The following is a 13829-nucleotide window of genomic DNA, read 5'->3' on the forward strand; positions in this document are numbered from 1 at the left end:
TTATATATATATAAAGACCCCTTAACCTGAGTCCTCAACATGGACCCTCAAGATGTATTCTAATCATCAATATTCCCAGTTTTACATCAAATAAAACTGCACACAGAAAAATCTAAAACCGTGCAAAAACCTCTCGCTCTCTCTCTCTCTCTCTCTCTCTCTCTCTCTCTCCCTCCCTGTCTCTCGTCCACCTCCCCACCACCATTGTTTCACATGAAATGGCGAGCGGGCCGTGTTTGAAAGGGCTGATATTAATTGAAGGAGGATGGTGGCGGCTGGAGGAAGCGAACGTGTAATTACGGTTTCAATAGCGAGGGGAATGGAGTTCTTTATTCTCTTGGTCTGACCCTTATTAAAGAATGGCAGTGTGCGCGTGTGTGTGTGTGTGTGTGTGTGTGTGTGTGTGTGTGTGTGTGTGTGTGTGTGTGTGTGTGTGTGTGTGTGTGTGTGTGTGTGTGTGTGTGTGTGTGTGTGTGTGTGTGTGGTTCCATACAGGCCAGGACGTGTGTGTGTACAATATGCTTCACTGTGAAGTGTGTGTGTGTGTGTGCGTGTGTAGGCGCATCCTGTGTGTGGACGAGTTGTCGGTTGTTAGTCTCCGCCACCCGTCCCCGTGCGTGCGTGTGTGTGTGTGTGTGTGTGCGTGGCGTTCCTGTGGGTCGTAACAGGGCCATAAGTCCGGGAGCAGACTCTGGGCGGGGACAAGTGTCATCATCAGCATGTGAGATTGGCTTTTTTGATTGTCTCCAAGGAGTGCCGGTGAAGTCATTATTCTGCCATTACTGCCTGATTATTGGTCCGGCAAAGTGCCACTTCCAGGTTGCCCCCCCCTCCCCCGTTGGCCTGGCTGGGGGGGGGCGGGGGGGTGGTGGGCGGGGGGGTGGGCGGGGGCATCTGAAGTGGGTACACAGAGCTATGTTGGGAAGCACTCCCCCCACTGGGAGGCAGGTGGTGACCGGGTCATCTCTCACTGGTCACGTGATCAATGTCAGGGGGGGGCGGCGGGGGGGGGCGGGGGCGGGGGCGGGCGGGGGGGGGGCGGGGGAGTACAGGGGCATTGAGGGCAGCTTCCAAATGAAGTGGACATTCCTGGTCAAAGCGAGAGTGAATGATTCCTGGCCCGGTGTTTGGAATGAGCCATCTGTGTTTTTTGTTACTGGCCCAAGCAGGAGGGTTTTGGTATCGGCTTCATCAACCAGCGGGACGGAAGCACATCGGATCACCTTTTGTTTTTGGGGGGTTGTTTCAAACGGCAGACATATACGTATATATGTGAATATATATATATATACACACACATATAAACACTCTGAACTCTGAAAAGATATTTACAGGACATTTTTCTAAATATTTCACTCACACACGGACAAAAAACAACAACTCACCACAAACATCTTCCCTCACCAGCTACAGTCCAGTTCGACTTGTAATATATATATATATATATATATATATATATATATATAGTAAAAGGTTTTCTTTGGAAGATTGCTTTACACACAGTTCTAGACTGGTCGGTCACTCATCTGATACTGCGGTACTTTTGTACCACTGGTGGACCCCACGCGGTCCAGCCCTGGCCAGTTCTCCTCTCACCCCCCCAGCCTCACAGCCCCCCCCCCGCCACCCCCCCCCCACAGCCTCACAGCCCCCCGCCACCCCCCCCCACAGCCTCACAGCCCCCCGCCACCCCCCCCCCCCACAGCCTCACAGTCCCCCTACCGTCTGATTACACGCTTCCAGTAAGACATCCATGACCTCGACCTTCAGCGGGCCCCAGGGCCCCACCGCCATGCCAGCGCCTTAATGACTGATGTCCCCGGCCGCGGGCCCAGTAATCCGCCGCTGCCCGGTAATCTCCTTCCAGAGGAGATCTGAGAGCGTGCTGGCGGGACGGCGCTGATGAATTATGGAATAGACGCCTCTGAGGAGAGAAAAGATCAATATGGTTCAGGTAGGAGGGACCAAGAAGAAGAAGAAGAAGAAGAAGAAGAAGGGGGGGACAGGTGCTTTTCCTCAAGGTCGCCGGTTTCATCTTGCTGCAGCCGCGGAGCGGACAGAGGTGATGGCGGCAGCAGCTGTGATGTGAGATTTGTGCTTGGCTTGAAGGGCTTCCCCCCCCCCACCCCCCCCACCCCCCCCACCGTCGCACTCCAGACAATGAGCGGTACCGCAGGAACGCGCCATTCCTCGGAACGCACCACGGGAGAGACTCTCCGCTATATCCGCGGGGTTATGTCTAAAGTCCTCCTTCCATACACCCCGCGAATGAAACCCATCTACAGAAATGACGCCTACACCTGAGCTATCGCCAGACACAACCTCAGGGGGAAAGCTCCGCTGGAAGAGTCATTATGACCCCCTCCTCCACCCCCCCTGTTGAGAAGCGACTGGTTGTTCCTATTAGATGTGATGAATATTGTGTTTTAATTAGCGTGAGTGCAGCTGGATGGGCCCGCCCGCGCCGATTGTTTTTCCTGCCAGCGTCTAGGGGGGGGGGGGGCTTCATGCAGGCCGTGTTTATTGAGCCCATCCTGAGCCCCCATCCTGGGGTCTGCATGAGGGCCGCAGGACGCTGGTTTAGGTTAGCGGCTCTGTAGCTTTCCTGCGCCGCGACGTGCTACTAAAGCCGGGCGATTTTTAAACCGCATCCCAAACGGCTGAAACATGTGGGCCGCTTTAGTGATGTCGTACAATGCAGTCCCGATAATGCTCCCTGGGACGGAAAAGAAAGGATGGTTACAAGACCACAAATGTCCAGTGAAGAGCGAAGAGCGAAGGATTTAGTGGACATGCCAATATGTGAATGGCCTTTCCAGTGTCTGGGTTCCTGGATATGAGCCTGAGAGGGCCAGGTTTTGTGCCGGTGATATATGGCCTGTTTGTCCGGCCTAGCAGTAACTCTGGAGGGCTACTGGCAACAGAAAGGTTGTTGGATCAATCCCTGAGTTCTGCTCATTCAGGTGGAGAAGTAGCCCAAACGCAAGACACTGAACTCGTACATTTTGATTTGTTGTTCCATGGCAACGTTGATAATCTGGGTCAACGCCTGCCTAGTACCAAGTACCAATACCTACTGCCATAGCCTAGTACCAAGTACCAATACCTACTGCCATAGCCTAGTACCAAGTACCAATACCTACTGCCATAGCCTAGTACCAAGTACCAATACCTACTGCCATAGCCTAGTACCAAGTACCAATACCTACTGCCATAGCCTAGTACCAAGTACCAGTACCTACTGCCATAGCCTAGTACCAAGTACCAATACCTACTGCCATAGCCTAGTACCAAGTACCAATACCTACTGCCATAGCCTAGTACCAAGTACCAATACCTACTGCCATAGCCTAGTACCAAGTACCAGTACCTACTGCCATAGCCTAGTACCAAGTACCAATACCTACTGCCATAGCCTAGTACCAAGTACCAGTACCTACTGCCATAGCCTAGTACCAAGTACCAATACCTACTGCCATAGCCTAGTACCAAGTACCAATACCTACTGCCATAGCCTAGTACCCAGTACCAATACCTACTGCCATAGCCAAGTACCAAGTACCAATACCTACTGCCATAGCCTAGTACCAAGTACCAATACCTACTGCCATAGCCAAGTACCAAGTACCAATACCTACTGCCATAGCCTAGTACCAAGTACCAGTACCTACTGCCATAGCCTAGTACCAGTACCTACTGCCATAGCCTAGTACCAAGTACCAGTACCTACTGCCATAGCCTAGTACCAAGTACCAATACCTACTGCCATAGCCTAGTACCAAGTACCAATACCTACTGCCATAGCCTAGTACCAAGTACCAGTACCTACTGCCATAGCCTAGTACCAAGTACCAGTACCTACTGCCATAGCCTAGTACCAAGTACCAATACCTACTGCCATAGCCTAGTACCAAGTACCAATACCTACTGCCATAGCCTAGTACCAAGTACCAGTACCTACTGCCATAGCCTAGTACCAAGTACCAATACTTACTGCCATAGCCTAGTACCAAGTACCAGTACCTACTGCCATAGCCTAGTACCAAGTACCAATACCTACTGCCATAGCCTAGTACCAAGTACCAATACCTACTGCCATAGCCTAGTACCAAGTACCAGTACCTACTGCCATAGCCTAGTACCAAGTACCAGTACCTACTGCCATAGCCAAGTACCAAGTATCAATACCTACTGCCATAGCCTAGTACCAAGTACCAGTACCTACTGCCATAGCCTAGTACCAAGTATCAATACCTACTGCCATAGCCTAGTACAAACAAGTTTGTATTCAACTGTACTTAGTACTTATGCCTCAATTGCCTCAAACGTTTCAAACAAAACTCCAAATACGGTTTCTTTTGGCGTTTGTACTGATGTTTTTTTTCCCCCCATAACCTGCGTGCGAGTCCTTGGATTGGATGGAGGCAGTCTGAGCATTAGACTGAGGTCCCAGCGATGGGTTCAGACCGTTCTTTGGCACTCTGTGGCATAGCGCTGCCTCCCTGTGTAATGATGCTCGCATCAGCGCTCCGGAATAATCCCCTTGTGTGAGGTCTGGCACTCTCTTAAGGTTTTTTTTTATCCCTTTTTTCCCCTTTCTGCCGGCTGGCTCCTTTATGTACAATCCTGTCAACTTATACGACGCGAGCAGAATCGAAACTCTAATCTTCTTATAGATCCAAGGGATGGTGATTAAATGCTTGAATCCATCTCTCGCGATAACATTGTTCTGCAAATTGGCTCTTTGCATTTTCATGAGGATGCTGGCGTTGTGTTTAAAAAAAAAAAAGCGCCTCGTTTGGCGTCTTATTTAACGGCGTGGATCCAGACGAACGACATGCAAAGAGAATTCTAGCAGAAGATTGGCTGTGAACCGAATCGATGGATCTTCTCACCCGTCAAACCCGACGCCGCCCATCCACGCGCACGGGCGCATTATCAAAACATAAACGCACAGCCCTAATCCAACATAAACCATGCTGGTCACACGCGTGTTTACAGTTGCAGCGGCAAAGGATGACGTGTTTTGAACAGCAGGGAGCCGTCCGCCGTCCCCCCCCGCGGCGGCGGCGGAGCCATTACACAACGACAACAACAGCAACAAACGACAAAGACAACAACGCCACGGCTGGGCTCCCCAGCTGACGTCTGCCTCTCTCCTGGTCTGTGAGATGTTGTGAGCGCTGGTCTCTGATTGGATGAACCAACAGCTGTGGCGTCCCCCCCCCCCCCCCCTCGTCCCAGCCCCCCTGCGGGTGTTTAGCTAACGAGGATGATCCCCCACCCCCCCCCCCCTAATCAGTGCTGCCTGTCACTTCCACTGCTGCGCAACACGCTACGCGATGTGCGCTAACTCGGGGAGCGCTGGCTGATGATGCTTTGTGGTTCCAGCGGGACCTCGACCCTCCAGGCTCCTGTCGTAGGGAGCGTGTCTGGACGTGTGTCTGCGTGTTGGGTCCTGTTTTCTGTCTGGTCTTGGTGTGATCTCTTGACGCTGGTTGAATTAGTGGGGGGGGGGTTTCTAGACAAGCTAAGCTAGACAAGCTAACTGCAGCGTTCTCAGCCTAATCCTTTCATGAATTATAAACACTTCCACTCCCAATTTAATTTAACTTTTGTCTTTATCTGTATTCGTTTTTTTTTGTTATTCTTGTGTTGTGTATTTGCTTATACGGTTTTAGTATAATGTAATGGCGGTTTGAGGACAACATTTCAGAAAAGGTGTGCTGTTTATTTGACTGGCTGATGGGCAAAGCCGTGAGCGGTGAGCGCAGAGCGGATCCGCTGACTCCTACAAGCTCACTGGTTGTGAGGAGGTGAATCCTTTGGCTAGCACTCTGTATCTCTGGCCTCCTCCCCCCGCCCCTCAGCGTCCATTAATCCTAACTTTAACATTTATCACGACTTGTCTTCACAGCAGTGCTTTCCAAGACACCCAAAGCGCTTAAAAATCTTGACAAGAAAATATATTATTTGTGTGTTTTGTGTGTTGGGGGGGGGACAGCTACAGTCAGACTATTCATCTCAATTTCCAAATCCTCTTTCATCCGATTTAATCCGATGGATTAAATCGAAGGTAACTCAATCGTGACAATCACGATGATGAGCGTCTCCGATGCTTGGAAGCAAAAGGCCCAGGCGTAAAAAAAAACCAAAGGCCAGGTTTAGTTGTATTGTCAGTGTTGGAGTCCTTCAACGTTATAAAACCCAAAAAAGAACGCAGCTTGTTTCAGTAGCTCTCGTGTGTCGCGGGGGAGGGCATTGTCGTATAACTTAACCAGGGGCTAACCTCTTCATCCACGTATCGTGTCTGTGCGCTGGTCGGTTTGAATCAGGCTACGCTATCCCTCGCCACACGTCGAGCTAATTGGAGCGTTGTGTCCACACGGTGATGAAATGGTCGACTCCTCTCCACCACGCTCCGCTGAAGCGTGGCGCTGGGCTGTGCGGTCGGCTGGCCGCGGTCGGGTGTATGTCTGGCTCCGGGGGTGTGGGGGGGGTGAACTCCCCACGGCCGGTTCACCGGCCGTGGCTCAGAGGGAGAGAGGGACTGCATTCATCCACCAACCTGGGGATACACCGGAGTCATTAACGCTCATGTTATTTAAAGAGGATTTCGCGTCAGATTTAAATTTTCTTTTTTTTTGTATTATTATTTATTTTGTTTATTGTTTGATTATAAATTTTTATTCTATTTCCCCAACTGTAGTCATGTGCAAGCCAACAATCGCCCCCCATTTACATGAGGAAATAAACTAAAGGCTCCCTACGATGGTCCTACGATGGTCCTTCGATGATCCTACGATGGTCCTACGATGGTCCTACGATGGTCCTTCGATGATCCTACGATGGTCCTACGATGGTGTCTCCAGGTGCTGCTTTGTTGTGTCTCACCACCTGTCTTTCTCTGTGTGTGTGTGTCGTGTGTGTGTGTGTGTGTGTGTGTGTGTGTGTGTCGTGTGTGTGTGTGTACAGGTAATGCAGGTGGTGCGGGAGCAGATCATGCGTACGCTCGCGCACAAGCCTAACTCCCTGGACCAGTTCAAGAGCCGCCTGCAGAACATGAGCTACACCGAGATCCTGAAGATACGCCAGTCAGAGAGGATGAACCAGGAAGACTTCCAGTCCCGCCCCATCGTGTGAGTGTGTCCACCAATCGGTGGTCAGAGTGCTGCTGAAGCCCCCGCCCACACGTTTATTCTAGGCCTGGGCAATAAAACAATCAATGATCGTATCGTGATAGACTTTTGATCAGTATCAATATAAAACACGTTCAATATATATATATCGATAAGAGACTGGACCACTAACTCTAGCAGCTGGGTTTGTTACACAAACACGGTTCCGTACTTATTTATTAATATTTGAGTGTTTTTCATCGTTGTGTCGACATTGGAGTATTTATCAATGAAGAACAGTGGAAGGTCGTATTAAGTGTTAAACAGAAGTGTTTAAATCCAGCGTGGTAACTCCTAGTCTTTTTAGGTCATTCAAACGATCAATAGTTATCGATATCGATCAATATGATCCAGTTATATCGTGATGTGTCTTATCGCCCAGGCCTAGTTTATTCTCTAACTTGTTTGTTTGTTTACATGAGCCCCCCCTGACACAAAGTGTAGATTGAGGTGGAGAACGAGGGGGGGAGACTCAAAGGGGATTCACACCGCAGGCGAGAGAGAGACGTGAGCGAAGCGTAGGCGTATCAATCCACACCGCCGCCGTTTATTTCGCTATATTTTCAAGAGTCATCAGATAACGTCATCACCGAGACGCTTCAGAAACACTTGAAGTGATAAAATATAAATAGAGGTGAAGCGTAAGTGAAGCGTAAGTTAAGCTTTGGTCGGCCGTGAGACGGACGTCGGTGTGGATCAGTGCGCCGGTCTGAATGGATTCTATCTCTGAGCTGAAGTCGGACGTCTGACGAAGAAGGCGTCTAAAACGCCTGCGGTGTAAGTCGGCCTCCAGGACCCACTCAGCAGGGCCTTGAACTGCCGCCCAATCCCCAGAGACTCGTGGCAACGCGTCTCGCGGTGACGCGGTGGAATACGTCAAGTCAAGTCAGGTTTTATTTATATAGCCCATTTCATACACGGAACGGTAACACAATGTGCTTAACATGGTCATGAAAAAAATCACATGATTTAAAATAGTTAAATGACAGGGAGATCACATAGATTAAAATGGTTAAAATAATGGAAAAATTAACAAAATACAAAACCCAATACAAGAAAATGAACACAATAATAATAATGATAATAAAAATACAAGACACAACACAAGTTAAAAAAAAAGCAAGAGTAATGGAGCACAGGTGCAGGAGGGGGTTAGTGAAAGGCATCGGTAAACAATTTGGTTTTAAGTCTGGATTTAAAAATGATGATCAATCAATCATGATGGGTGAATTGCGACGACTCACCGCAGAGGTTTGCTGAGGTTGATGACATGAGTACTACACGCTGACGTTGTCCACTGAGACTATGGGCTGTTGAGCGTCGGCATCACAGACGTCAGAGAAATGTAAAAAAACGTTTTCCAAGTCTTAAACCGACGGAGGAAAACGACGCGGCCCGCTGAGACCTAAGACATCACCCTACTCACACAGCAGCCTCAAACATGTCTTCTAAACGTGTGATGGAGAACTCCGATTAAAATGTGATCTTCAGCCAATGGGGGAGTCGATCCTCCGTTAATGACATCTTGTTCATTAGCCCAAGCAGAGGATGTCTTGCGACGTTTCATTAGTGGAGGGTCACCATGGATACAAGAACAGCCTGTTTGAGTGTGTGGTTTTGTCACTCACTTCTGTTGGAGCTAGCTGAGGCTTATCTGGAAATATTTATTTTAGCCTGATCAATCACGATCAATGCCAAGACAAGGATTGATCGAGAATATTAGATGCCATTAGTTAGTTAAGATTATTATGAATTATTTGAACAGTTGCTGCGTCCCATTTAAAGGAAGGATTATCCCCACTTTTTAACGACTGTCTTTTTACGAAGTGTAAGTGTAAGTTTACTTTTACTCCGGTTTTCATAACCTCACATAACAACCTTGAATATATACGGCGCATGTAATCAAACATGCAGCGCAAGATCCACTCAGTAATGCTAAGGCGTTATCATTTTTTTTATCGCATCGTAACTTTTAATGAAGTGCACAAAAAACAGAAACGTGCCCGGAGGAGACTCATAAATCCATTATGGAATGAGCCACAAATCAGCATTTATGATGCTTCAAATGACTTCCTGGACAATTTTCTAAATGCTGTGCAACGGACAATGCGGTGCTTCCTAATTCAATCGGTCAGTGTGCCCAGTGAGGAGGAAAACTCTCCCACTAAACCACTGGTCCCAGTGCTGCCCCACTCTGTAGACGGGGGGGGGGGGGGGGGGGTTGGTCCATGTCTCCTGCTCCGCCCCCCCATCCCTCACTGAGCCCGCTCAGAAAATCCGAAAATCGGTCACAGCCACACGCTGTTGGTCTGGTGTGGAGCGATAGTGTTTGTGTCTGTTATACCTGCACACCCCCAGGGGATGGACTTATAAGAGCTCATCCTCTAAGGGGGGAGGAGAGGGAGGGAGGGAGGGAGGGAGGCAGAGGGAGGGAGGCAGAGGAAGGGAGGCAGAGGGAGGGGGAGAGGGGGGGAGAGAGAGAGGGAGGGGAAGAGGGAGAGGGAGGGAGAGAGAGGGAGAGGGAGGGAGGGAGGGGAAGAGGGAGGGAGGCAGAGGGAGAGGGAGGGAGGGAGAGGGAGGGGTAGAGGGAGAGGGAGGGAGAGAGGGGAAGAGGGAGGGAGGGAGGGGAAGAGGGAGGAAGGGAGGGGAAGAGGGAGAGGGAGGGAGAGAGAGGGAGGGAGGGAGAGGGAGGGGAAGAGGGAGGAAGGGAGGGGAAGAGGGAGGGAGGGGGAGAGGGGGGGAGAGAGAGGGGGAGAGGGAGGGAGGGAGGGGAAGAGGGAGGGAGAGGGAGGGAGGGAGAGAGGGAGAGAGAGGTAACTAAAGTAGTGATCGGTAAGGATAAAAGTGAAACGGTAGCAGCAGGGGATGTCTGCTACATTTATATGATTTAAAGAAAAACTGATCTTGAGACATTGATGAAAGCAGCTTCAGTAGCTTGTGATGAAACTAAATCTCTACCAAAGTATGTGTGATGAGTGAGAGAAGAGGCGGAGTGACAGGATGACCGAGGCATTGTTCAGGACTTCTATGTGCAGTGCGTGGCGTACACACTGAAGCGTCCGTACACACCACAGACACACACACACACACACACACACACACACACACCGCCATCCTGCACATGCTAAACGTTATCGATAGACCTTAACAGCAGAACCAGGATGCTCCTGGTCCGTCTCCACCCATCTATCGATACAGCTGAACAGCAGGGGGGCAGTGGTGCATGCGCACATTAAGTGTCTGGGTGTATGCAGGCAGTGTGTGTGTTCCACATAAATACATGCACTCACCCACGTCCCAGATCAAATCTACGGGCAGGGATATCTCAGTATGGACCAGCTTGCACCCTCGCGGGCTGGCTTCCCTTCACACCAGATGACCGGAGAGGATTGACAGATAGAGAGTTAGATAGACGTACTGACTGAGTGTGTGTGCGTGTGTGTGTGTGTGTGCACGTGTGTGTGTGTGTGTGTGTGTGTGTGTGTGTTCCAGAGAGCTGAGGGAGAAGATCCAGCCTGAGATCATGGAGCTCATCAAGCAGCAGAGACTCAACAGGCTGTGTGAGGGAACCTGCTTCAAGAAGACCAACAACCGCCGGAAGCCAGGTGGGCACACATCTACACACACATCTACACACACTCACTCACTCACTCACTCACTCACTCACTCACTCACTCACAAGCTAATGGCCATTTAGAGAAGTGGAGGTTCCACGGTCCAGATCAAACGGATGCTCCTGGTTCGTTTCCACCCAGTAGATCAGCGGTGGCGAGCCGTCAGAGACTAAGAGACAAATCTTTTACTGTGATACTGCAAAGAGCCACGTCACGCGTACACACGTACACACACACACACACCTCTGCTCAGACAGATTTGCTGTACTTTGCTTTCACAAATGCGGCCATCATTGTTTCTTTCACATCTACGCCACGGGTTCTGTCTTTTAATGCACAATATCGACAAGTTCTTCTTTGATCACACAGATCTACAAATATTGCCGACAGAGGCTTGGCTCGTATGTCACAAGACTCATCCAATGCGATACTAAAATATTTGCATGCTTGAAGAGTGCAACTGTGATTCAATAGTTAATGTCCGATGTCCTGTGTTCAACGGTGGGACGTCTGATCCCCCCATTCCTTTTAGTTTGTCGTTTTCAACATTCAACAACGTCACTGAGGCTTTTTTTTCTTTTGCTGCTGTTCTGCCTGACTTTTTAAAGGGATTAACTTATGCCTGCCAAGTTCAGTCCCTTTTGGAAAATCCTGGTCGATGTGAGCATGGAGTGAGCTGACGGGGCGCTGAAGATTTGAAAAGGCGGAATGTTCTTGCCATTACGTTGAACATGTGTTCATCTTCATATTTTCATTATTTTCGCCGTTTTCAGAGGGAACTTGACACAAATTGTTTACTCAAAAATAAGGTTTTGCCTCCCTCCAGGCTGAGTCCTCACCAGCACGTCCGCTTTACATACGAGGGTGAATGTACAGATGCCATCATGCAAAAATTTGTGTCAAATGCACATTTGCGCGAGATGAAAATATTGAAAAAATATATATATATTTTTGATTATTATTATTTTTCTAATATTCGATATAAACGTAAGAGCCACATGAATGGAGGCAAAGAGCCGCGGGTTGGCCAGGCCGGGAGTAGCAGACTGCAGTAGATCATCCAGTAGATCATCACATGGGAATCCAGCGGCTTTTGAAGACGCGCTTTATAATAACGAACACGCCGGGGGTCATTCCTAACTAATCAGCCATCTTTGAGCTCCCAATAATGAATTGAACAAATTAGAATTGTTCGTAGTTTCAGTGCGTGTGTTTTGCGTGCATAACGTCTCCTCTCCCTCCCTGGTTATCCCACAGTGGCTGTTCAAGCCTTTAAACGCACCACCTGCTCTAGGCTCTCAGCGTAGAGAACAGGGTTAGGTACCCGGGATAACACCTCTCAGAATCAGGAGGAGGTGTGGATCAGCCCTCTTTGGGATGGATCTCCTGGATCAGGGCTCTCATCGCGGTGTAGGAGGCAGCGGGCGCGGCCCACTGTCGTCGGTGCTGCTGCTGCTAGCGACCGCTGACTCGAGGGAGGACTCAGGCACAGACTGAAATGCAGCAGATAGACACACACACACACACACACACACACACACACACACACACACACACACACACACACACACACACACACACACACACACACACACTCTTGAATGCTGATTTTGCATACCATCTCCTCTTCCCCCCCAGTCCCCCCCCCATCAAATATTCAACCGCAATTCAATGAAAATCCCTCCCCTCCTCTCACCTCCCCTCCCCTCACCTCCCCTCCTCTCACCTCCCCTCCTCTCATCTCCCCTCCTTCATCCGTTTTTGGAGTTTGAGTCAGAGGAGTGGATATGTTAACTATACTGGGGGGGGTGGATATGTTAACTATACTGGAGGGGAGTGGATATGTTAACTATACTGGAGGGGAGTGGATATGTTAACTATACTGGAGGGGGGTGGATATGTTAACTATACTGGGGGGGGTGGATATGTTAACTATACTGGAGGGGGGTGGATATGTTAACTATACTGGAGGGGGGTGGATATGTTAACTATACTGGAGGGGAGTGGATATGTTAACTATAGGGGGGGTGGATATGTTAACTATACTGGAGGGGAGTGGATATGTTAACTATACTGGAGGGGGGTGGATATGTTAACTATATTGGGGGGAGTGGATATGTTAACTATACTGGAGGGGAGTGGATATGTTAACTATACTGGAGGGGAGTGGATATGTTAACTATACTGGAGGGGGGTGGATATGTTAACTATACTGGAGGGGGGTGGATATGTTAACTATACTGGGGGGGGTGGATATGTTAACTATACTGGAGGGGAGTGGATATGTTAACTATACTGGAGGGGGGTGGATATGTTAACTATATTGGGGGGAGTGGATATGTTAACTATACTGGAGGGGAGTGGATATGTTAACTATACTGGAGGGGAGTGGATATGTTAACTATAGGGGGGGTGGATATGTTAACTATACTGGAGGGGAGTGGATATGTTAACTATACTGGAGGGGGGTGGATATGTTAACTATATTGGGGGGAGTGGATATGTTAACTATACTGGAGGGGAGTGGATATGTTAACTATACTGGAGGGGAGTGGATATGTTAACTATACTGGAGGGGGGTGGATATGTTAACTATACTGGGGGGGGTGGATATGTTAACTATACTGGAGGGGAGTGGATATGTTAACTATACTGGAGGGGGGTGGATATGTTAACTATACTGGAGGGGAGTGGATATGTTAACTATAGGGGGGGTGGATATGTTAACTATACTGGAGGGGAGTGGATATGTTAACTATACTGGAGGGGAGTGGATATGTTAACTATACTGGGGGGGGTGGATATGTTAACTATACTGGAGGGGAGTGGATATGTTAACTATACTGGAGGGGGGTGGATATGTTAACTATACTGGGGGGGGGTGGATATGTTAACTATAGGGGGGGGGGGTGGATATGTTAACTATAGGGGGGGTGGATATGTTAACTATACTGGGGGGGGGTGGATATGTTAACTATACTGGAGGGGAGTGGATATGTTAACTATATTGGGGGGGGGGGTGGATATGTTAACTATA

General features: G+C 49.2%; 1 pseudogene across 1 annotated transcript; it reads left to right on the plus strand.

Annotated features, from left to right (window-relative positions):
- Positions 1-6978: 6978 nt before the first annotated feature.
- LOC311372863 (engulfment and cell motility protein 1 pseudogene) lies at positions 6979-10783 on the plus strand (annotated as a pseudogene). The gene is made up of 2 exons (XR_014684248.1): positions 6979-7139; positions 10671-10783. The product of XR_014684248.1 is annotated as an engulfment and cell motility protein 1 pseudogene (transcript).
- The last annotated feature ends 3046 nt before the right edge of the window (positions 10784-13829 follow it).

Source organism: Micromesistius poutassou (genome assembly GCF_964030765.1).
Source record: "Micromesistius poutassou genome assembly, contig: SCAFFOLD_1420, whole genome shotgun sequence".
NCBI lineage: Eukaryota > Metazoa > Chordata > Actinopteri > Gadiformes > Gadidae > Micromesistius > Micromesistius poutassou.